General features: G+C 36.8%; 1 pseudogene; it reads right to left on the reverse strand.

Annotated features, from left to right (window-relative positions):
* Nucleotides 1-5603: 5603 nt before the first annotated feature.
* LOC138153283 (heterogeneous nuclear ribonucleoprotein D-like pseudogene) lies at nucleotides 5604-6755 on the reverse strand (annotated as a pseudogene).
* Nucleotides 6756-23408: the final 16653 nt, after the last annotated feature.

A 23408-nucleotide genomic window follows, 5' to 3' on the forward strand; every position in this document is an offset into this window, starting at 1 on the left:
ATTTTATTTAATTGTTTCTTGATGTATTATAAAGTCATTAGCTTTCATTTGGCCAATTCTAACTTTTAAGGAATTATTTTTCTTCAATGAGTTTTTGTACCTTCTTTTCCACTTGACTAATTTTACTTTTAAAGGAATTCTCCTCTTTAGTGAACTTTTAAAAATATCTTTTTCTATTTGATTAATTCTGCTAATTTCAAGGTACTCTTTTCTTCATTATATTTCTGTGCCTATTTTACCATTTGGTCTATTCTCCTTTTTAAAGCATTATTTTCTTTTAATACTTTTGTGTGCCTCTTTCTCCAGGCTGTTGACTCTTTTCTTATGATTTTCATGCATCACTCTCATTTCTCTTCCCAATTTTTCATCTACCGCTCTTACTTGAATTATAAAATCCTGTTTGAGCTCTTCCATGACCTGAAACAAATTCATGTTTTCCTTTGGGGCTTTAGATGCAGGAAATTTAACTTTATTGTCTTCTGAGTGTGTTTTGAACTTTCTTGTCATCTTTCTATGTTAAATTTTTTCCTGTTTTTTGCTCATTTTCCAACCTATTTCTTAACTTATAAGTCTATGCTAAAGTGAGGCTTTGCTTCCCAAGTGGAAGTGGCACTATGCAAGTTCCAGGTTGTTTTGTGCAGCTATTTTCAGAGGTAATTCTAGGGACTTATAAGTTTTTGGCCCTTCCAAGGTGGTATCATCTAGTCTCTCCTGTACTGTGCCCTGGTTTGTCAGCAGCCTTAAGCACTCTTTTTTATTTTATTTTTTCACAAATACTCTTTACAACCCTCAAATTATAACCAGGGGTTCCTGCTCCCCTGTGGCCACAAGCTCTGATGTGTTAGTTCTTCTCCTTCCACTAAGTCTACTTTGGACTAAGACCCAGACCTAGATTCTGTGACCTAGATTCAAATATAGGCAATGTAAAAGAGTCCTGCTCCTGGTGCCGGCAGTGGCAACCCTGTAAATCTTCTGACCCATTGTCTCTTTCCCTTATCATCTGTGGGCTGAGAGGTCTGGAAACTACCACTGCTGTCACTGATTCAGTTGCTCTGAAGGCTACCCATGGTTTACTTGGACCTGGTCTGTGCTGGTAAGACCTGTGTCCTGCACTAACTGTGCTCTTTCCTTGCCCTAGTACAACAGAACTTTCCTGATGATCTTCTAACTTTTTGTAGGCTGGAAAATGATTTCACCCTGTCTTTTTATGGGTCCTTCTGCTCTAGAATTTACTGAGAGTCATTATTTAAAATTATTTTGACGGGTTTGGTGGAGAGCTCAAATGAATCCCTGCCTTTACTCCAGCATCTTGGTTCTACTTCCTAAAGGTATGATCTTCATGACTCTAAATCCATATTCTTTCCATTTCTTATTTTTATTTATTTGTTTATTTTTAGAAGGGGAAGGTAGGGCAATTGGGGTTAAGTGACTTGCCCAAGGTCACACAGCTAGTTTTTTTGTATTAAGTGTCTTGAGGCTGGCTTTGAACTCAGGTCTTCCTGACTCCAGGGTCAGTGCTTTATCCATTGTGAAACCTAGCTGCCCAGACTGTGCCACCTAGCTGCCCCTTCATTTCTTTATCATATATAAAAGATTTAAGAATGAAAGACATATGAATGTATTGCATTTCAAGGCCCCCTTCCATTCAATTATATTTATCTCTTAGCCCATATTTTTCCTTTCCACTTTATTGGAGTCAAGCTATGTGCCAGCTGATTAACTCCAACTAGAACATTCTTGTTTGTGTTTTTTGAAAGTTGCTTTATTCAAATCTTGAATCTGATTATAACTAAACTTTTCTCTATAGGATAAGTTTGGTCATGCCAAGAGTGGAAACTGTTACTTCCTATTCTGCAAATTTGCCAAAGCTTTAAATTCCTAGCTCATTACCCAGCTGAGAAGGTTGTTCTCTGTGGGCCTATCCATTTGTATGTCTCAGAGATCACTAGTGTACTGGAAGTTTATTTGAATTAATTCACTTAAACTTCAATCCCATCAAGTAGGCAACAGGGATTTAACTGGCATGATGAACTTAGAGAACTTACTGTGTACTAGCACAATAGCAGTATTTTAGAAGAGACTCAGGATCTGGGTCCCCCTCAGGGGCTTCTCTAGGAAGGCAGGAAGCCAAGTGCAACAGAGAGTCAACTCCTGGATATGTGGCAAGAAAGTTCTGATTAAATCCAAAACCATGGGACCAGTAGGAAATATGGGCAAGCTGACTGCTGAAGAAGCTAATAACCTCATGTAATTGCTAGAAGTAAACAATTTGTTTGTACCAAAAGCTTTAACCGTAGAAAATGGAGATTATGGGAAACATATTGTGAACATCAAATGGAAAAAAGTAACTGCTTTGAGGGCTTGTTAGTGGAACTGGGATCCCCAAATGCTGGAAATTATTTGACCCAAACTGTGTAAGAGTGAGATTCTAAGAAAGTCCTTAAATAGAAAAGAACATCTGGAGTAATTATGGTCCCATTCATTTCTCCTTCATTTTTTAAAAACTTTAATCCAGTTGATATACTGAATTGCAAAATTAAAAAAATCATACACAGATATGCCTAATTGTTCTTTTTACCCTTCCCCACCCCAATAATAATGCATTTTGAGAGATAATTTGGACTTTGTAATGAAATTAGTAATTCTGAATGTTACCTATTTGACAGACTCTAAATGGACAGTAAATCTTTGATTAATTCAAAGGAAAATAAATATATCCCTATGTTTTTTGACATGACTAACTCAGGAATTTGTTTTGCTTCAGTTTTCATGCTTTTAACAGGAATTTTTCTTTCTTTCTCAATTAAGGGGTTAGAGAGGAGGGAGAGAGGATGATTTTCTCTGGATTAAAAACTTTAAGAAACAAAAAGAAATGCCTAGCAAACAGTTGGAGCTGCAGGACTACAATTTAGAGGGGAAACTCTGAGAAAGAATATATAGAACTAGCTATTTTCTGCTTAGAGGTAACATTTAAATCCATGGAAGTTAATGAGATTACTAAGAGAAAATGCAGAGAAAAGTTACTGGTAGTCCTAGGATTCAACCTTGGTATATAACCATACAGACAGAAAGAAAGCTTGAGAATTAGGAAAATCATATTAGAAATCTTGGATTGCATTAACATTGGCAAAATTACCCAAAATAAGAGCTCATCTGCAATATTAAGATCACATCTGGAATATTATGTTTAATTTTGAGCAACATCTTTTAAAAAGGACATTGATAAGATGGAGAGGGTCCAGAGACACAATCAAGATAGCAAAGGGCAAGAGTCCATTTCATTTGAAGAACCTTTGAGGGACCTAGTTCTGTGTAAACTGGAGAAATCTCAGGAAGGACATGATAGCTATACTCAAGTATATAAAAAGGCTGCCTCATAGAAAAGGGATTTGACTTGTTCTTCTCTACTCAATAGGGAAGATTGAGAAGGCATTGCAAAGATATAACCTTCCTTACAATTAGAGTTTATCATCAATGGAAAGAGTTACTCTGAGACATAGAAAGTTTTCCCTGATTGTAGGTCATTAGGCAAAGGCTGGATGATAAATTGCCAGATATGGTGCAAGAGAATTACCTTTTTAATTACAGATTGAACTAGATGATTGTAATAACAAACACCGTAGCATACCCAGAATGGCTGCTAGCACAGGTTACAATTACAAGCAGACAAAAAAAAAATACAGACAGAGAAAATAACACAATTCAATAGACCAACAGACAGGGCTTTTAGCTGTCTGACCATTACATACTATACATACATATTCAGTTACCAGAGAGAGAAGCACCAACATCTGGGTTGGTTCAATGGCTACCTAGAGTCTCATCTGTTCAAACCACACAACTCTTCCCATAAGTGAGCCCCAAAGTAAAACTTCACCTCAGAGTATACATAACATTCTTCAGGGTCAAAGGACATCACAACCATTGTGACTCACTGCCTAATTACAAAGTAAGAAAAGGTGTGGACCTTCCTTAAAACAAGCCTCCCCCCAATTAAGCCACACCTATTGGGTTCCACTTGAGGCCCATTAAGGGGAAGGAAAGATCTTCATATTCCCTAGGCCTATTAATTGGCAGGGAAGATTTTCACATTCCCTTACCATTACAATGATTTCTGATGTTTCTTCCAACTCAAAAAAACATTTGTGATCCTCTGATTTTGATTTTATCATTAATGGTGCTGCTTGCTCATTTCCCAAGTGGCTTTCTCTGGTGAGATGGATCTTCTGTGATAAAAGGGAAAATATAGTCCCTGCCCTTGAGGAGTTCAAGATCTGATGAAAAAGACAATACACACACACACACACACACACACACACACACACACACACCATTAATAAGGGTTAGGTAAGTCTTCTAGTACAAGATGAGATTTTAATTGGGAAGTGAAGGAAACCAGGAAAGTCATTAGGTAGATTTGAGGAAGGAAAGTATTTCAAGAATGGAAGATAGAGGAAATGCCTGAAGCTGAGAAATTGAAGGTCTTATTCATAGAACAGCAAAAGTATCAGTGTCCTGACAGCATATTGTGAGGAGTAAGGTGTAAAAAGATTGGAATATAAGGAGGAAGTGCAAGGTTGGCAGTTTCAGAAGAAAGGAGGGATTATATTGGAAGGATGTTGCAATGGTAAAATCAACAGTCATTGGCAACAGATTGTATATGAGTTTGAGATATAATGAGCACTCATGATTCTAGAGATCCAAATATACTATCTTTTATGGAGAGGCAACAGATTTAGAGTGTAGAATCATACACACAAACACATACATATACATATGTATATATATATATGTGTGTGTGTGTGTATGTATGCGTGTAGCCATTTAAGGAACATATATTGATTGACTATACACATTTGTTACAAAAAATCTTGTTTTATTTTTCTTTTGTCCAAGAGACAAATGGGAGAGAAATAAAATAGATTTCTGAGAATTAAAAAAAATAGTTCAGAGTTCTACATATATCATATGTTGTATGCACATTTAGTTAAGGTCCCTATATTATTATTTTCACTTAACTATTTTACTTTATTATAAGAGACCTCTCATGAAATGGGAACAATCTGTAAAGGTTTTGTAAAAATGGAACATATAAATAAAACTTTAAAAGTAGGAAATATTAGAAGAGGCATATGTTTTGGAAAAAGTATAAGTGTTCTGAGGATTTGCAGAGATGACAGAGTAAAATGGAAAGAGCACTTGCCTTGGAATGAGAGGACCAAGATTAAGTTGATTCTTCTGAAGCTTTCTAGTGCTATGACTTTGGTCCAGTCACCTAAATCTCCTTGACTTTAGTCTCATCCTGCATAAAACAAGGAAATTGAAATAGTTGGCCTTGGAAATTTTTTTAAGCTTCAAAAATCAGAACTTTCTATAAAATAATAAAATCTAAGGGCACTAATTAAAAATGAAATCCCATATGAAATAACAATGAAAAAGCAGAAATATTCTGGATTCACTTTACCAAAGTATAATGAATACTTGGATAGGTTTGATTATAAAGGGTTCCTAAAAAAAGAAAGGACAAATAGTTAGAGAAATAGTCAATGCTCATGCCAAGTCCATTCCTGTAAAGACGATAATACTGCCAAAGGTAAATAACATTTCTTTTTTTTTAACAATCACAAGTAATTTATTTTTGAGAATTAATTAACATGAAATTATACAAATAAAATTTGTATAAACACAAATCCACATTTTGTCATAACACAGATGGCAAAGGACAAAAGCAAAAACAAGAAAACTAAGTCTGCCGCTATATACAATTGGACACAGTTGTGTCACGTACACTAAAAGTCTTTTACGAAATAGTCATCTCAGATCAATAGAAGACCACTCTCCATTCAATGTCGTCATCCCGCAAGATAGACTGCTGTAGCATCCACACCTGTTTTCTCCATGTCCTCCTTTAATATGGCTCGTAATTGTTTTGGTGATTACCACCCCCTCGGGATGCTTTGTTGACCTCGGCCACGACCCCTAGTCCCTAGTGCCACCTCGGCCGCCGGCAGCAGCGCCCCTCCCTCCTTTCTGTTGCTGCTGCTGCTGCCTGTATACCTCTTTGGGCTGGGCAACTTTGATTTCACACTTCCCAGAACCAATCTGGTGATATCTGTTCTCTAACAATTTCTTTGCTGGCTCCTCGTCTGTGTACGTGATAAAACAGAATCCTCTTCTCTCGTTAGTCTTCGTGTCCATGGGAAGCTCGATGTTCTCGATCTCTCCGAACGCCCCGAAGTCCTCCTGGATCTGCTCCTCCGACGTGTCCGGGCTCAGGCCGCCCACGAACACCTTCTTGGGCGGCTCCTTGCCCTTCAGCGCCTTGGCCCGCTTCGGGTCTATCAACTTGCCGTCCAGCTTGTGCTCCTTGAGCTCCAGCACCTTGTCCACGCTGGCCGCATCTTTGAAGAGCACGAAGCTGAAGCCCCGCGATCGGCCCGTGACCCGGTCCGTCTTGATCGTGCAGTCCACCACCTCTCCGAAGCGGGACAGGTTCTCGGTCAGGTCTTTCTTGCTCGTGTCCCAGCTCAGCCCTCCGATAAACATCTTACCGTCGTCCTGCTGGTTCTTGCTGGCGTTGATCTTGGAGCCCTCGGCGACCTCCTCCATGTTGCTGTACTCGTTCACCTCCTGCATGGCGGCGGGGCTGTCGGCCGGGGGCAGGCAGCGTGGAGAGGCAGTCGCAGCGGCGGCGCTTTGGATGGAGCCCGATTTAAAATGGCGGCGGAAGAGGGTAAATAACATTTCAATTCTTTATCACCGAAACTACCAAAAAGATACTTTAAAGACCTATATAAAAATAGCAGAAATCATTTAGAGGAATAAAAGCTGCATACTATCAATGGAAATGATGGAAAATAATCAGAATGATAACATTATAGTACTTCCAGATCTCAAACTGGTCTTTGGCTGGTCATGTTATAAATCATATCAAATCTGACTTCATTCTGCCTACTGAATTTTAGGAAGGACGTTGATAAACTGGAGAGCAACCAGAATAGAATAGACAGAATAATGAAAAAATATTTAAAGGGAAAGAAGGAAATAATTTATTTAGTCCTTCTGTGTACTAGTCTCTGTGTTAAGAGCTTTACAAATATTATTTCATGTGATCCTCACAAGAATCTGGGAGGTAGGTGCTATCATGATCCCCTAAAGTAAGTGACTAGTCAGTGACTGAGGCCAGATTTGAACTTGTTTTTCTGATTCCAGGCCAAGTGTTCTATTTTATGAACTTAAGAATTTCTGTAAGCTAACATCTTATAAGAACTATTTTAATTGTTTGGGCTGACAAAGTATCAGAAGGGATATGATAGCTATCTATAAATATTTGAAGAGCTATCATACGGAATAATCATTAAGAATAATCTTTTTTCCCTGCTTAACCTCAGAGGAAAAAAGCTAGGAGCAATGGGGAGAAGCTATAGACAAATTTAGGCTTGATGTCAGGAAAAAACAATATTTAATGATTAGATTTATTGGAAAGGGGAATACACTGCCTCAGACAGTAGTGGGTTCAATTAGCTTTAAACTGTCCAGCAAAAGCAGGATTTTTTAAATTAAATATACAGAAAAAATTCTATTTTAGATATGGTTTAAACTAAATGGTCCCTGAGGTCCCTTCCAGCCCTAAAAGTCAATAATTCTTTGGGCATTTGTGATATTTTTTTTATGGAAGGAGTTTTATTTTCAGTGGAACATTAAGTAAGCAAGTATGTTCTATTTCAAGCAAATTGAAGGTCTGAAGATATGTTAAATAAGGTAGTGATTATTCTTATTTATAGAAAGATCTGTGACTTTATGAAATGATTCAAAGCAGAACACCTTAAAAGATTCATTTTCCATCATGTTATATTGGTAACAAATGTATCAAACTTTATGCCTACCACCTTTGTTACCTTGGTAAAGTCACTTAACCATTCTGGCACTCATATTCTTCATGGGTAAGATATTGGGTTTAGATTCCTATAGCTTTATGATTCTATTGTCTTCCCTAATTATTATAATTATTTTCTGTATAATATTTGATTAACATGCAACTTCATAGAAGGTTGAGAGAGAAAATATTTTAGGCATGGAGAACAAAGATATAAGGATTTGAGAATAGGGGCTAGAGAGTTTACCTGGTTCAGCATTTTGCCAATATTGTCAAACTAGGAAATTATAACTATAGTAAGAGTGATGAATATTGAGTGATAATATTTGAGATTTAGAAGTATTAGAGTTATTGTTGAGGATAAAAAGTAGGTTTATGATGAATTAGATGTAGAGAGAGACAGAAAAATAAAAGAGTAGAGCACATAAAAGAAAAACAGAGTTCTTGAAACATGCATGTAAAATGATTATGAGTGATAGCAAGATCAAGATTATGACCATTTTTACTATTTATCAGAAGTAACATCTAGGGTAGAGGTGAAGAGATTGAAGAACAGAGAAATTAGTCTATATGATGAATCATGAACTTGTATTTTGAAATTCCTTACAGCAGGGCATAACTTAGGTGATAAAGACTATGAGTCAGGTACTGAACTCCTTGAGAAAGTAGGGAGAATGCCCTAGGAATCAGTAGATAGCAGCTAACAGAGTGTAGTTTGGGTAAGAAATGTGTATTGTATGTACCTCAAAGAAAATGAGGTTGCAATATGCTGGCCAAAGAAGGAGAATCTAGAATTGATGAAGAGAGGAACATCCAAGAGTGAGTCAGCAGTTATGAGTGAAAGTGAATCCAGTACTGGAAATGGTGGTCTTGACACAGGATACTCAGGAGGGTTCCAGGTATCAAATGAAAGGACCAAGACAGAAAGTTGTATAAGATGAAATGAATTGTCTTAATTATGTGGCATATATTATAGAGGTAGAAAGGGCGGATAGATCTGGGTGATAGGGTTAAGGTGGTAAAATTTCTATGTTGAGGGTAAAGAGTATGTTTATGATGAATAAGACAGAGGGAGAGAGAGAAAAATAAAAACAGAGTTCTTGAAACATGAATGTAAAATGATTATAAGTGGGCAATAATGCAAGACAAAGACTGAATGATATAAACATGGAACAAAATGACAATTATTACATTGTTTCCAGTAACACATATTTTCATAGAGCTACCCAAAGTATGCTCATATTACAAAAAAAAGTTATTCATTTAAGGTAATTAACGGATTTTCTTCATGTGTCCACCCATATACCAGACACTGAGATATGTAAAAACCAATGTAAGACGGTCTTTGACCTTAGAATTTATAATCTAATTGGAAAGATAAGACTTGTCTAAATGGGAAAAAGAGATAACAATAAAAGACAGTAAATGATAAAATGTCAGATTCTGTGGAATAGATCGTGCCATTTATAATAGTTTAGAGAAGAGAAAGATTAAGGTGAACTGATATAAGAAATTCAAATAATTTTCCAGTTGTAGGAGACCTCAGAGTCAATCCAATTTAAAGTAAAACAAGAGAAAGCTAAATGTTAAAAGGGAAAAATGAAAGACATGTAGTGTAACAGTGAAGAATTTGGATTTCAAAGGATCATAGAATCTCAGAGTTGGAAGGACCTTCAAAAACCACCTTCTCTAACTCTGAAAAAAAAAATCCCTCATAACTTCCCCAATAAATGATCATCTAATATCTATTAAAATTTTTTTTTTTGCTTTTTGGAGGGGGGAAGGTAAGGTAATTGGGGTTAAGTGACTTGCCCAAGGTCACATGGCTAGGTTTTTTTTTTGTGTGTGTGTGTGTGTGTGTGTGTGTGTGTGTGTGTGTGTGAAGTGTCTGAGTCCAGATTTGAACTCAGGTCCTCCTGACTCCAGGGTTGGTGCTCTATTCACTGTACCACCTAGCCACCCCAAAATTGTATTTCTTTAAAGACCTCTGGCAATTCAAATCTTTTTCTGACAAGTTTTCCTAGCCTTCGTAGGTTTCTATGAAGGTTTAATTTCATCCTCATAGGTTTTACTCATCTTTCTCTAGGTGATGGGGTAGTTAGAACACTGAGCCTGGAGCCAGGGATACCTGAGTTCAAATCTAGACTCAGATATTTACTAGCTATGTGATTCTGGGCAAGTCACATTGATTCTTTTTGCCTCATTCCCTCTCTTTCTTTAAGATGGCAATTCAGATGCCATCTTCTACAAAAAGCCTTTCCTGATTCCTTCAACTGCTAGATCACTCACCCTTAGTACCTTGTATTTAACTACTCTAGTGTGTGTATTACATTTTATTTGTGCTCTATATCTTTTTATATATACTTGTTGCACCATTAGAATTTAAGCTTATTGCAAATTACAGACAAATAAAAAAGTTTCATTTTTTGTTTTTGTATATGTAACACCTAGAATAGTGTCTGGCACTAAACAGGTGCTTGTTAAATGTTTGTTGATTCATTGATTGATGGATAGTTTTGCTCTCTGAGAATAAGGAAACAAATCTAATCATTAATCGCTTTATAGACATTTCATCCCCTATAAATTTTCTCTTCAACAAGTTAAATGTCCTCATTTCAATCAGACTATCTTTGCTTGGCATAAAGTCCTGTCTACACCTTATTAGAGTCAGGATAGACATGATATTCTCTGTTCATACTCTTCCTAGGTACTGAGAAAAATAAATATAGTACTCAAGACAGGATCTCAGCAAGATAGAATACAGCTGAATGATCACATTCCTCATCCTACAAACTATGCCTTATTGATACAGTGAAAGATTGTGTCAGTTTCTGTGACAGTCAGGATACTTTCTCATACTAGATAACTGGTCTGATAGTTTAATAACTCTATTAAAAACAACCAAGATTAGGGTGGTTTTCTCATGTCACATAGACATGTTACCTCAGTAGCAAAATCTTTTTGTCATTCTGACACAGCATTCTCTTAATATGCTGTTGGGATTTCCTAGGGTTTTAGGATCAAGCTAATTGGCTTATAATTTGTGATAAACATTCCCTTTCCTTTCTTGAATATTCGAATAACAATTGCCTGTCTCCAGGCATCATCTTACCCATTCCATATTGAGGACAAGTCATTTTATTTCTTTGTACCCCAGTATCTCCACTTTAAAATGGAGAAAAAATACTTGCATTATGAACTGTACACATTTGGTGTTGTATAAGGAAAACTGCTTATCAGTTAGAAATCATGTCAAAACGTGAGCTGTTACTCTTTGGTCTCAATTTTAGATGATGCCCTCATGAATCTCAAATACACCATGCTTTCCTTGGCATCAACTCAAAGTTTTTACTTTATGAAGAAGATACTTAATTTCTCTGATATTTCCTCATATGTAAATAAGAGCAATGATATTTGCACTATATACTTCATAGGGTTGGGGAACTCATGAGAAAGTACTTCATAAAATATAAATGATGTCAAAAAGATGAGCTATTATACCTCAGTGCTAATCCTAGTCTTCCTTCAAGTCTCAGTAGAAGACCTACCTGCAAGAAAGTTTTACCAGCCCTCCTGTATATATCTTATATGTACATAATTATGTGCATGCTGCCTCACCATTAGATCAGTGGGATCAAACCAAAATAAAAATAGTGGCCACTAAACGATATATAAAGATGCTTTTGAGGCATACATTGACTTAGGAAAACACATTTATATTATCTATGTTCTATTTTATTTTAATTTATTTTGTTAACTATTCTCCAATTACATTTTAATCTGATTTGATCCACTTCGGAGTGTCATGGGACACATGGGGCTTAGGAGGCATACGTTTGACATCTTTGTATTATTAGACTGACATATAGTAGGAACTGTTGTTCAGTCATTTTTCAGTCATGTCCGCATCTTAGTAACCTCTTTTGGGTTTTACTTAGCAAATATATTCAAAAGGTTTATCATCATATCATTCTCCAGCTCATTTTACAGATTAGGAAACTGAGGCAAATAGGTTAAGTGACTTGCATCAGGTCACCAGTTAGTGTCTTGAGGCCAGATTTTGATTCAGGAAGATGAGTCTTTCTGACTCTATGATTGGCCCTATATCACCTGTGCCACTCAGATGTCCTTAATAAATACTAGTTGACTAAAAAAAAATCTTAACTTTCTTCATTTAAAGAATGAAAGAGAGGGTCTTTCTGGCCATTGTCTAGCCTATTATAAATGATGACCTTTGCCAAGAATGTAGCATCCTTATAAAGAAATATATCTCAGTCTAGCTATTCAATAGGATTTTACTTAATCTGATTTTTGGCAATTTAAAGTTCAATTTAATTTAATGACAACTTGAGAAATGAAATATTTTGAAGACAAAGAAAGTCCAATTTATTGTTTTAATCATTTTTAGGCTGGTGGTGGAAAATTTAATTGTTGCTTGAAGAAATTTCCAAATAAATTAATTGAGACAGTCACATTTCTGATAAAAATATAATTACATGTAATAAGCACATTACTTAGGTATTGTTATTGACATCAGAGGTAAATAGCACTTTGTGTAGAGTACATGTCTCCTGGAAATCACAGGGATAACAAGATTAGTTCCTAGTGAAGAGTAAAGTGACAGCAGATTTAAGATAAAGTGGATTATTATACCATTAAGTCGCTACAAAAGGACCAGTAGACAAATATTATATACCATCTCTTGTGGGAGGAAAACAATTGATAATAATGTAAAAATGGTTTGATAATATCAGTATAACATCAAATGCATAAAAAAACAGAGAGTCATGAATGCAGGAGTGTTCTAACAAATGACTCTGTGGGCAAAAAATATATTAAGTTTAATCTGCATTATTAAAATTTTCTGTCACTTCCTCATCTAGTATCTAATTGTTTAGATTCTATTTAATCAAGAAAATAATATATCAAGCACTGATTTTGTAGCATTTGGATATTTCTGACATGTAAATGCTCACACAGAAAATCTAACAATCAGCTCTTTACTAGCTGATAAAGCACACCACTGTCATCTATCTTATACTTGTAGTGAACTTCTTTGCTAGTTTTTTGGAGAATTAATGTGCTATAGTAGAAAGTGGACTGGACTTGGACCTAACTTTGAATCATGATTTTGACCCTTACTAGCTTAGTAAGTATAGTAAAGGTATACAATTTATCATCAATTTGTTCACATTTAAAAGATAAATAGTAAGACTTGTAAAATTTGATGTGGAGTTCAGATAAGATATTTAAAATGTTCTACAACTTTTTTTACTTTCTAATTTTGAAAATGGTATAGTATTTCCCCCAACTACATGTAAAGACAATTTTAACATTCTTTTTTTTTAAATAAAATTTTGAGTTCCCTCTCTCCCTCTCCTTACCTTAAGGCAAGCAATTTGACATAGGTTGTATATGTGCAGTCATGTAAAAACACTTTCAAATTAGGCATGCTGAAAAAAAGAAAGAAACCAAAAGAAAAAATAGTAAAAATAATGTACTTTGATCTATATTCAGACTCCATCAGTTCTTTCTCTGGAATGTATAGCCTTTTCCATCATGAATATTATGGGATTGTCTTGGATCATTGTATTGCTGAGAAGAGCTAAATCAGTCATAGCTGATCATTGCACAGTGTTGCTGTTACTGTGTACAATGTTCTGGTTCTCCTCGCTTCACTTTGCTTCAGTTCACATCTTTCCAGGGTTTTCTTTTCTTTCTTTTTTTTTACAGGTTTTTCTGAAATCTGTCTGCTTATGATTTCTTATAGCACAAAAATACCACTTCATATACCACAACTTCTTCCATCATCATCAATTGATGAACATCACCTCAATTGACTATTCTTTTTCTTCAACTTTTAAAATGCCATGTTAAGTACCAGGTATTATCATTCTGAAGCAATGATACAGGTTAATGTAGTAATGCAACTATTGATTTACTTAAAGGTCTTTAAAATGGGAGAAGTAGGGGGTGGCTAGTTGGTGCAGTGAATAGAGCTCTGGCCATGGAGTCAGGAGGACCTCAGTTCAAATCCAACCTCAGACACTAAACACATACTAGCTGTATGACCTTGGGCCAGTCACTTAACACCAAATGTCCTGCCTTCTCCCCTCCAAAAAGCAAAAAATAATAATAACACCTACTTTCCAGCATTGTTTTGGGTGGCTAGTTGGCACAGTGAACAGAGCACCGGCCCTGGAGTCAGGAGGACCTGAGTTCAAAGCCAGCCTCAGACACTTAACACTTACTAGCTGTGTGACCTTAGGCAAGTCACTTAACCCCAATTTCCCCCCCAAAAGCAAAAAAATGGGGAAGCATTCTAATAAAAAATGAAAGTTTACAAATGTACACAATGGTACACATTAGTTTTGTTAGATAAATATTTAAGAGTAAAAAATTCATAACCATCTCTAGAGCTGTCACTACTGTATAGATTTGATAGTGGAATTATACTGCAGTATTCTAATGGAGCCATAATTTGATTAATGTGTATATTCATCCAGTGATGAAGATTAAAGCCTATCATTTCTTTCTATCCTGTTTGTCTCTCATTCATGTCTTTTCTTAAGTTTGTCAAACACCTAATGTGCTGGGAGCCTTTCAATATTCTCTTTGCATTTTAAAGAATGATAAAATTTTTACTTTGAGTGTTTGCCACATGATTGTACCATATTTTTACAATATTTTCTCCTTGATATATTTGCTGATTCTGGCCATTTATCTGATGACATTTTACATCACTTCTTCCCTCTTATAATTACTGGTAATATGTTGCAGCCAGTCAACAACCCACCATACTCCAATCCATTGCCCCATGTGTGTTTTTTTAACCTCAGTTCTTCAGATATTATAATATTCCATTATTCATAACTAACCTTACTGGAACCCTGATGTTGTTACAAAGCTGGGCTATGTTTCAGGGTGAAATTAGAAGTGATTTAAAACATTGCATCTTTCCAAAAGAAAGTCCAGGCAACTTTCCCCTTGTTCATTATGGATTCAGATAATTTTTCATTTTCAGTCTATGTTCTAGATATACATTCTGATGAATGAACTAGTGTCTGTCTCTTTCAAGAATTCTCTCCTGAGTTTCCCAATTATTAGTGCTCTTTCTGATAATGATGATTAATTAGGCAAGACACTGTGACAAGTGCTAAGGATACAAAACGAGGCAAAAGATATTCCTGGCCCTCAAGGGGCTTGTAATCTAAAGAAAAAGGAGCCTCTGGGAGGAATTTGCCCAGTGGGGAAAAGAGATTGCAAACAAGTATTAAGTACCTATTATGTACCAGGAGCTATGTTAAAAATTTTATAAATATCTCATTAGATCCTCACAACAACCTTGGGAAGTAGGTGCTATTGTTCTTCCTTCCATTTTTATAACTGAGGAAACTGAGGAAGATAGAAATTAACTTATTTGCCCAAGGTGACACAGCTAGTAAATTTATCTGAGATTGGTTTTTAATTCACAATTCCTAACATCAAGTGCAGGACTGTATCCACTGTTCCCATAGGCACCTCTCAAGTATGATGGTTAACCTCTAGCCAATGAGGTAATGAACTAAGGATGCTTGAGACATATTTTTTGGACATGGTCAAGAAGGAAATGTGTTTTCCTTGACTATATTTGTTGCAAGGGTTTCTTTTTTCTTCTCTTTTCTTCCTCCCCAATGGGTAAGATAGATATGTGAAAGACTAAAAATGGATTATTTTTTAGTTGAATAAAACAATTAAAATTAATTTTTAATGTGAGTCATGAAATTGGATGATTTTGAAATATATGGAGAGATATTTTATCTTTATATTACTTTCATTTCTCATTATAGCTCCCTTTTCCTCTTGTCTTAGAGAGCTTTGGTCTATAGTAAAGAAAAAAGAAAACAGTCAAACAAAACTAACCAACCCTTCAACCAAATTGAAAAGCTTTGCACTTCTGCAAAGAATGGAGGCACATTTCCATATCTCATCTTTAGGACTAAGTTTGATCATGATAAGTCAATTTAGATTTTTTATTGGTCTTTCTACTTTCTTTTTTATAATCATATATATTGTCATCTTACTTCTACTTACATCATTTTACATCAGTTTTTATAAGTATTCCCTTGCTTGTACATAACCTTTATAGTTATTTATCACAGCACAGTGACAGTCCATTTTAATCCTATAACGTCTTTTTTTTTCATTTTTCAAATGATTTATTAACATCTGACTTACATCATTCAATTTTGCCAGATTTTAAGTTACAAATTTTCTCCCCGTTTTTCCCCTACCCACCGCCCCACAATAGCAGTCCCACAGGATATCCCCTCCTCCAATCTGCTCTCTCCCATATTTTCTCCCATACCCCTTTCTACTTTTCCAGTGGATCTCTATGCCCAGTGCCTGTATATCTTATTTCTCAATTGCATGTAAAATAGTATTTATAATATATTCATATATACATACATATATATATATATTTAAACACTTGATTTTAAAATTTCAATTCCTTCCTCCCTTGTCACCCACCCTTACTGGGAAGAAAAGCAGGTCAGTATAGGTTGTACATGTACAGCTAATGCAAAACAATAACATAGTAGATATATTGTAAAAGATTGACTATATTTCCCTCCCTCCTATCCCACCTCCAACTTGATCTGTTCTCTACTTTGATCCTGTCCCTTTTCAAAAGTGGGTGCTTCTAAATTCCCTCCCCCCCCAGACTGCCCTCCCTTCCATCAACCCCTCTCTGATCCCCTTACTCCCTACTCTCCTGTAGGGTGAGATACCCTATTTAGTGTGCATTTCATTCCCTCCCCAAGCCAAATTCAATGAGAATAAGGTTGGCCCGTTTTGCCTTCCTATTCTTCCCCTCCATTGTAACCATTTTCCCTTGCCTCTTCTATATGAGATAGTTTATCCCATTCTGTCTCTCCCCATCTCCTGTCAATATATTCCTCTCTCACCTCTTAATTTCACCTTTTAAGTATCATCCCTTCCTATTAAATTGGTCCTGTGCCCTCTATCTATGTCTACCTGTAAACATATATACACACATTCACATATGTATTCATATGCCCACATACCCTCATATATATATATATGTGTGTGTGTATATATATATATATATATATATTTCTATTCCTTTCAACTATTTTCATACTGAGAAAAGTTTCATCAGTTACAATTATTGTTTTTCCATGTAGGAATGTTAATAGTTCAACTTTGATAAGTTCCTTATGATTTTTTTTCCCTGTTTACCTTCTCATGCTTCTTGTATCTGAATTTCAAATTTTCGATTCAATTCTGGTTTTTTCATCAAGAATGCTTGAAAGTCCTCTATCCCACTGAATGACCATATTTTCCCCTGAAATGTGATGCTCAGTTTTACTGGGTAGGTCATTCTTGGTTTTAATCCCAGCTCCTTTGCCTTCTGGAATATCATATTCCAAGCCCTTCGATCCCTCAGTGTAGAAGCTGCCAGATCCTGGGTTATCCTGATTGTGTTTCCACAATATTCATATTGTTTCTTCCTGGCTGCTTGCAATAATCTCTTCTTAATCTGGGGTCACTTGACCCCTGGGCTTTTTGCCACAGTAGGACTCTGTTACCAGTCAGGGGAACTTTTGTCCCAAACACTGGGGTTTTCTCAGCTGTTGGAGGTATTAGATGTGAGCCCTCTCTGAGGCCTCCACATGCTCTGGCAAGCTAGATACACAACACACTCCAGGACCTCCACACCAGACCGCAATCCAGATCCAAGAAGGTTAAAGGAAGAGTGATTACCCCTCAGACTGGTAATTGGTCCCCCTACACTCTGCAGGCCAGGAGCTGAAGCTGCCATGTGGTGTTGGCTGTCTGTGCTGGTGTCTCAGCGGCCTCTCTCCCCAGGGGCAAAAAGCCACGCACTCCCACTTACGGGGTCCCAAAGTCCAGACTGCACTGACCTCTCACTTTGTCCTTCGCATCTATGTGTTGATAAATCTGGAAACGGCCACAGCGGCTGCTGATCTGGAGTCCCTCCAGTTGGCGGCTTGTCAGGCCCTCCCTGGAGCTAAAACCTCTGACTCATGCAGGCCTGGGCTCAGCTCCTAGAGCGGTGCACTGGATGATTCCTGCCGGCCTGCCAGGCTGTCCTCAGCAGCGGGTTAGCTTCTCTGTGTCATTTTGTGGGTTCTGCAGCTCCAAAGCTTGTTCAGAGTCCCCTTTTTACATTGATTGGGAAAGGTGGAAGCTGGAGCTGCTCATAGGTCCTGGTTGTACTCCGCCATCTTGACCAATCCTATAACATATCTTTATCATTTTCCATTCAATGGAATTCAATTTCCATTCAATTCCCACTTTTCTACTAAAGAAGTACTACTATAAACATTTTAGGTTATATAGACCTCTCTTTCTGTCTTAGAATTCAAAGGGATCTGTCTCCTGTTTCTTTGCCTTTGCACTGGCTGTCCTTGACATCTTGAATACATTCCCTATTCACTTCTACCTCTTAGAATCTCTGATTTGATTTAAAATTAAGAAATGCTTAATATTATTTATGAAATACCTTTGATACTCCAGATACTAGTGTGTTTCCTCCCTAAACTATCTTATATTCACTATATACAGTTTTGTTCATTGATTATTCCACTCTCATAAACATATGTACTTTTGCTTGGGAAAAGACTTCATGATTCAGTCAATCAAATGATGTATGTGAACAGGGTCTTAATAACTCCTTGAATCAATCAAAGTTAGTGTATGAGAGACTTAGTCAACTTCTAAGAAATTTTTATAAAAGGAGATAGCTCAGAACCAGACAGAGATTTTGAGAGTCTCAAATTCCAGAAATTTGAGTTAAATGTTACGTTTTAGCATCTTTAGCTTTGGCCAAGGCTTCCCCATCACCTTACCTTCATATATATCCTTGAGCAGAAGAGAGTCATGTCAACTTCAAAGTGTCTAGACAATGTTGCTCTTCTCATCAGTGTCCTATCACAGTTCTTCTGGAATATCAGTGGTTCCCATCTTCCTACAGGTGTCCTGGTGTTGTACCTGGATAAGCTGGCATTTCTGTCTGCATTGGGAGTTAGAAATAAATGGAGGCAGAGCTGGTTTCTGCTTCTGGGAGCCAAGACGGTGGAATAAGAAATGTTACTCTCCTCTTCCCTTATTGACCTCTGAAAGTCCAGAAAATATTGCCTCAGGAAAAACCCTGGAACAGCCAAGTCAGCAGAAAGATAAGGTGCAGCAGTCTTGTAGCCCAGTAAATTTGGGGGATTAATAGAAAAGGCCTGCCTCACTCTGGAGGAGAGGGAACAGTACAGGACAAGAGACATCCTAGCAAGCCAGAGGCAAGTCCCAGCTCAGCAAACCAGGGGAAGATCCTGAGGCCCTGGATTGTGGAGAAGGCAACCTACAACAGGACCCCCGAGTGCCTCAGCACAGGCAGGAGAACCTGTAGACACAAGCTTGGAAAACCACCACATAATCCAGTTTTCTCCAGCAGCCAAATCTCCCAATGCTTCAGCACAACACCAGCAGGTACAACTCCAGGCTGGTAAACATTCTCTAGTAGTCAAACATTCCTATGCAAGGCCTAAGTGAGCATCCCCCAATGGCCATATTCCCCATCCCCACCCCAAGAGCTCCAGTGTTGCTGACACCAACTCATCACCAGGTAAGCTGCCAGACACCTACAGCCTCCAACTGCTAGCACCTGAGGCCTCAGCACACAAAGCCAGATCCTGGACTCCTATCATAAGAAATTTGGATCAGTTCCCCCTATGCTTTAGCAAGAGAGCTCACCTTTAAAAGTCAGGATTTAGGTAAACACCATGAGCAAAAAGCAGAAATGGACAATGACTACACATTCTTATTATGGGGACAAGGAAGATCAAAGCACAAATTCAGAAGAGGACAATTTTATCAATATATACACATCCAAAACCTCAGAAGGGAATATGAACTGGTCTCAAGTCCAAAAAGTCTTCTTGGAAGAGCTCAAGAAGGATTTTACAAGTCAAAAAAGAAAGGTAAAAGAAAAATTTGGAGAAGAGATGAGAGGTATGCAAGGGAGAGTCAATAGCTTGGAAAAGGGATGACAAACATTGACTATATAAAGCAAGTCTTTAAAAAGTAGAATTGGCCAAATGGAAAAGGAAGTACAAAATCTTATAGAAGAAAGCAAATTGCTTAAAAATTAGAATTGGGCAAGTGGAAGCTAATAACTCTATGAGATGTCAAGAAGCAATCTAACAGAAGCAAAAGAATGAAAAAAATAGAAGAAAACATAAAATATCTTATTGGTAAAACCACTGACCTGGAAAATAGTTCCAGAAAAGACAGTTAAAAATTATTGGTCTACCTGAAAAACATGAAAAAAAAGAACCTGGACAGCATCTTCCAGGAAATCAAAGAAAACTGCCCTGAGGTCTTAGAACCAGAAGGTAAAATAGTCATTGAAATGATCCACCAATCACCTGTTGAAAGAGATCACAAATTGAAAATGCCAAGGAATATTGTAGCCAAATTCTGAAATTACCAAGTCAATGAGAAAATATCGCAAGCAGCCAGAAAGAAAAAAATTAAATATCATGGAGCCACAGTCAGGGTTATGCAGGACATTTCAGCTTCTACATTAAAAAAATTAGTGGGTATGAAATACGACATTCCATAAGGCAGAGGAGCATGGATTACAATCAAGGATCAACAAACCAGAGAAATTGAGCCTAATCTTTCAGGGGAGGAGATGGCCATTCAACAAAATAGGTGACTTCCAAATCTTCCTGATGAAAAGACCAGAGCTCAAAAGAAAATTTGATCTTCAAATAGAAGATTCAAGAGAGGCATAAAAATATAAACAAGAAAGAAAAACAAAAACAACAACAAGATGTTATTAATAAAGGCAAACTGTTTACATCCCTTCAAGGGAAGATGACACTTGTAACTCTTGAGAACTGTATTGTCATTGCATTTTATATTGTTATTACATTATTACATTACATTATTTACATTATTACATAATGACACTTGTAACTCTTGAAAACTGTATTGTTATTGCATTACATTATTACATATACATAGACAGAGGGCATATGTATAAGTTGACTTTGATGTGAAGATAAAAAAATCTAATTAAGTGGTGAAAATAGGTTGTACTGGGAGAAGAAGAAAGGAGGAGGCAGATGAAGATAAATTACATCACATGAAAAGGCACAAATACCTATTATAGTAGAGGGAAGGAAGTGAGGGACATAAACATTATTTAACCCCACTTTCATCAGATTTGACTCAAAGAGGGAAGAACAGAATCAGTTAGGCCCAGAAATCTAACTTATCCTATAGGTAATAGGAGGGGAAAGGGGAAAGAAAAGAGAGGGGGTAGAAAGAAGGGAAGGAGGAAGTAGTAAGGGAAAAGGGGAAGAAAAGGGAGGGGCTGATAGGATGGAGGGCAGACTGAGGGAGGCAGTGGTTGGAAACAAAATTCTATTGAGGAGTGTCTTTCAGAAAGAAATCTAGCTAGTAAACCCAAAATAAACTTAGAAGCTTATTTACTAAATGGCTGTTATCTCACTCAAAGTGAGAACCTAAAAAGACCTTAGGGTCTAAAAGGGCCAGGGTCTCTCTTTACATCCTGGGTCATCTCTTGTCATCCTGATGAATATCTGGGCACTGGACCCAGATGGCTCTGGAGGAGAAAGTGAGGTTGGTGACCTTGCAGAACCCTCCCTCACTCAAATGAAAGTCAACTGCAAGTCATGTCATCATCTCCCTAATGTCATGTTGCTCTTTGAGAATGAAGGACAAACACAACAATAAGTCGGGAGGGAAAGGGAGAAAGGAGAGAGAAAAGCATAAATGGGGGGAATAGGATGGAGAGAAAATTGCAGAAAATAATCATAACTGTGAATGTGAATGGGATGAATTCTCTTAAAATGGAAAGAGATAGAGTGGATTAAGAACCACATTCCTACAATATGTTGTTTACAAGAAACACATTTGAAATGGGGATAAATACAGAGTAAAGGCAAAAGGCTGTAGCAGAATATATTGTTTCAGATGAAGTAAAGTGACAAAACAAAACAAAAACATAGAAATAGAAATCCTGATCTCTGACAAAGTCAAAGCAAAACCAGGTCTAATTCAGAGAGATAAGGAAGGAAACTACATCCTGCTGAAAGTTACCATAGACATTGTAATAATATCATTACTAAACATATATGCACCAAGTGGTATAGCAGTAAAATTCTTAGAGGTGAAGTTAAGGGGGATAGAGGATGAAATAGATAACAAAACTATACTAGTGGAGGACCTCAGTCTCCCCCTTTCAGAACTAGATAAATCTATCCTCAAAATAAACAAGAAAGAAATTAAGGAGATGCATAGAATTTTAGATAAGTTAGATATTGTTGACCTCTGGAGAAAAGTGAATGGGTATAAAAAGGAATATCGCTTTTTTTTCTCAGCAATATGTGGAACCTACACAAGAATTGACCACAAATTAGGGCATAAAATTGGTACTGGCAAAGAAACAAAGTGATGGATCAGTGGAAAAGTTAACACATAAGACACAATAGTCAATGATTATAGTAATCTACTCTTTGATAAATCCAAAGTCTCCAACTTTTGGGATAAGTACTCACTATTTAACAAAAACTGTTGGGAAAACTGTAAAAATTGTATTAGACAAATAGCTTACACAATATACTAAGTAAAGGTCAAAATGGGTACATGATTTAATACTTATAAAGGCTAATATTATAAGTAAACTGGGAGAACAAGGAATAATTTACCTGTCAGATCTATGGAGAAGGGAAGAATTCGTGACCAATCAAGAAATAGAGAACATTATGAAATGGAAAATGAACAATTTTGATTATATTAACTTGAAAAGTTTTTTCACAAAGCCAATGTAAGTAAGATTAGAAAGGAAGCAGAAAGCTGGGAAACCATTTTTACAACCAGTGTCTCTGATAAATCCCTCAATTTTAAAAAATGCTTTATTAACTTCTGATTTACATCATTTGTTTCCACCAGATTTTGAGCTACAAATTTTCGTCCTGTTTTTCCCCTACTCACTGCCCCACGATAGCAGTCCCACAGGATATACCCTCCTCCTATCTGCTCTCTCCCATATTTTCTCCAATACCCCTTTTGACTTTTCCAGTGGATCTCTATGCCTCAGTGCCTGTATATCTTATTTCCCAATTACATGTAAGATAGTATTAATAATAGTATATATATATACATATATATTTGAATATTTGATTTTAAAACTTTCAATTCCAGATTCACTCCCTTCCTTCCTTGTCACCCACTCTTACTGGGAAGATAAGAAGTTCAGAATAGGTTGTACATGTGTGGCTAATGCAAAACAATAACAGAGTAGATATATTATAAAAGACTGAATATATTTCCCTCCGTCCTATCCCACCTCCCACTTGTTCTATTCTCTACTTTTATCCCATCCCTTTTCAAAAGTGGGTGCTTCTAACTTCCCTCCCCCCCCCCTGCGTCCCTTCCATCATCCCCCCTCTCATCCCCTTCCCCCCCTACTCTCCTGGAG

The sequence above is a fragment of the Petaurus breviceps genome, unplaced genomic scaffold (genome assembly GCF_028583685.1).
Source record: "Petaurus breviceps papuanus isolate PSGF00001 unplaced genomic scaffold, PetGlider_PUasm1.0 90977, whole genome shotgun sequence".
In the NCBI taxonomy this organism is placed as follows: Eukaryota; Metazoa; Chordata; class Mammalia; order Diprotodontia; family Petauridae; genus Petaurus; species Petaurus breviceps.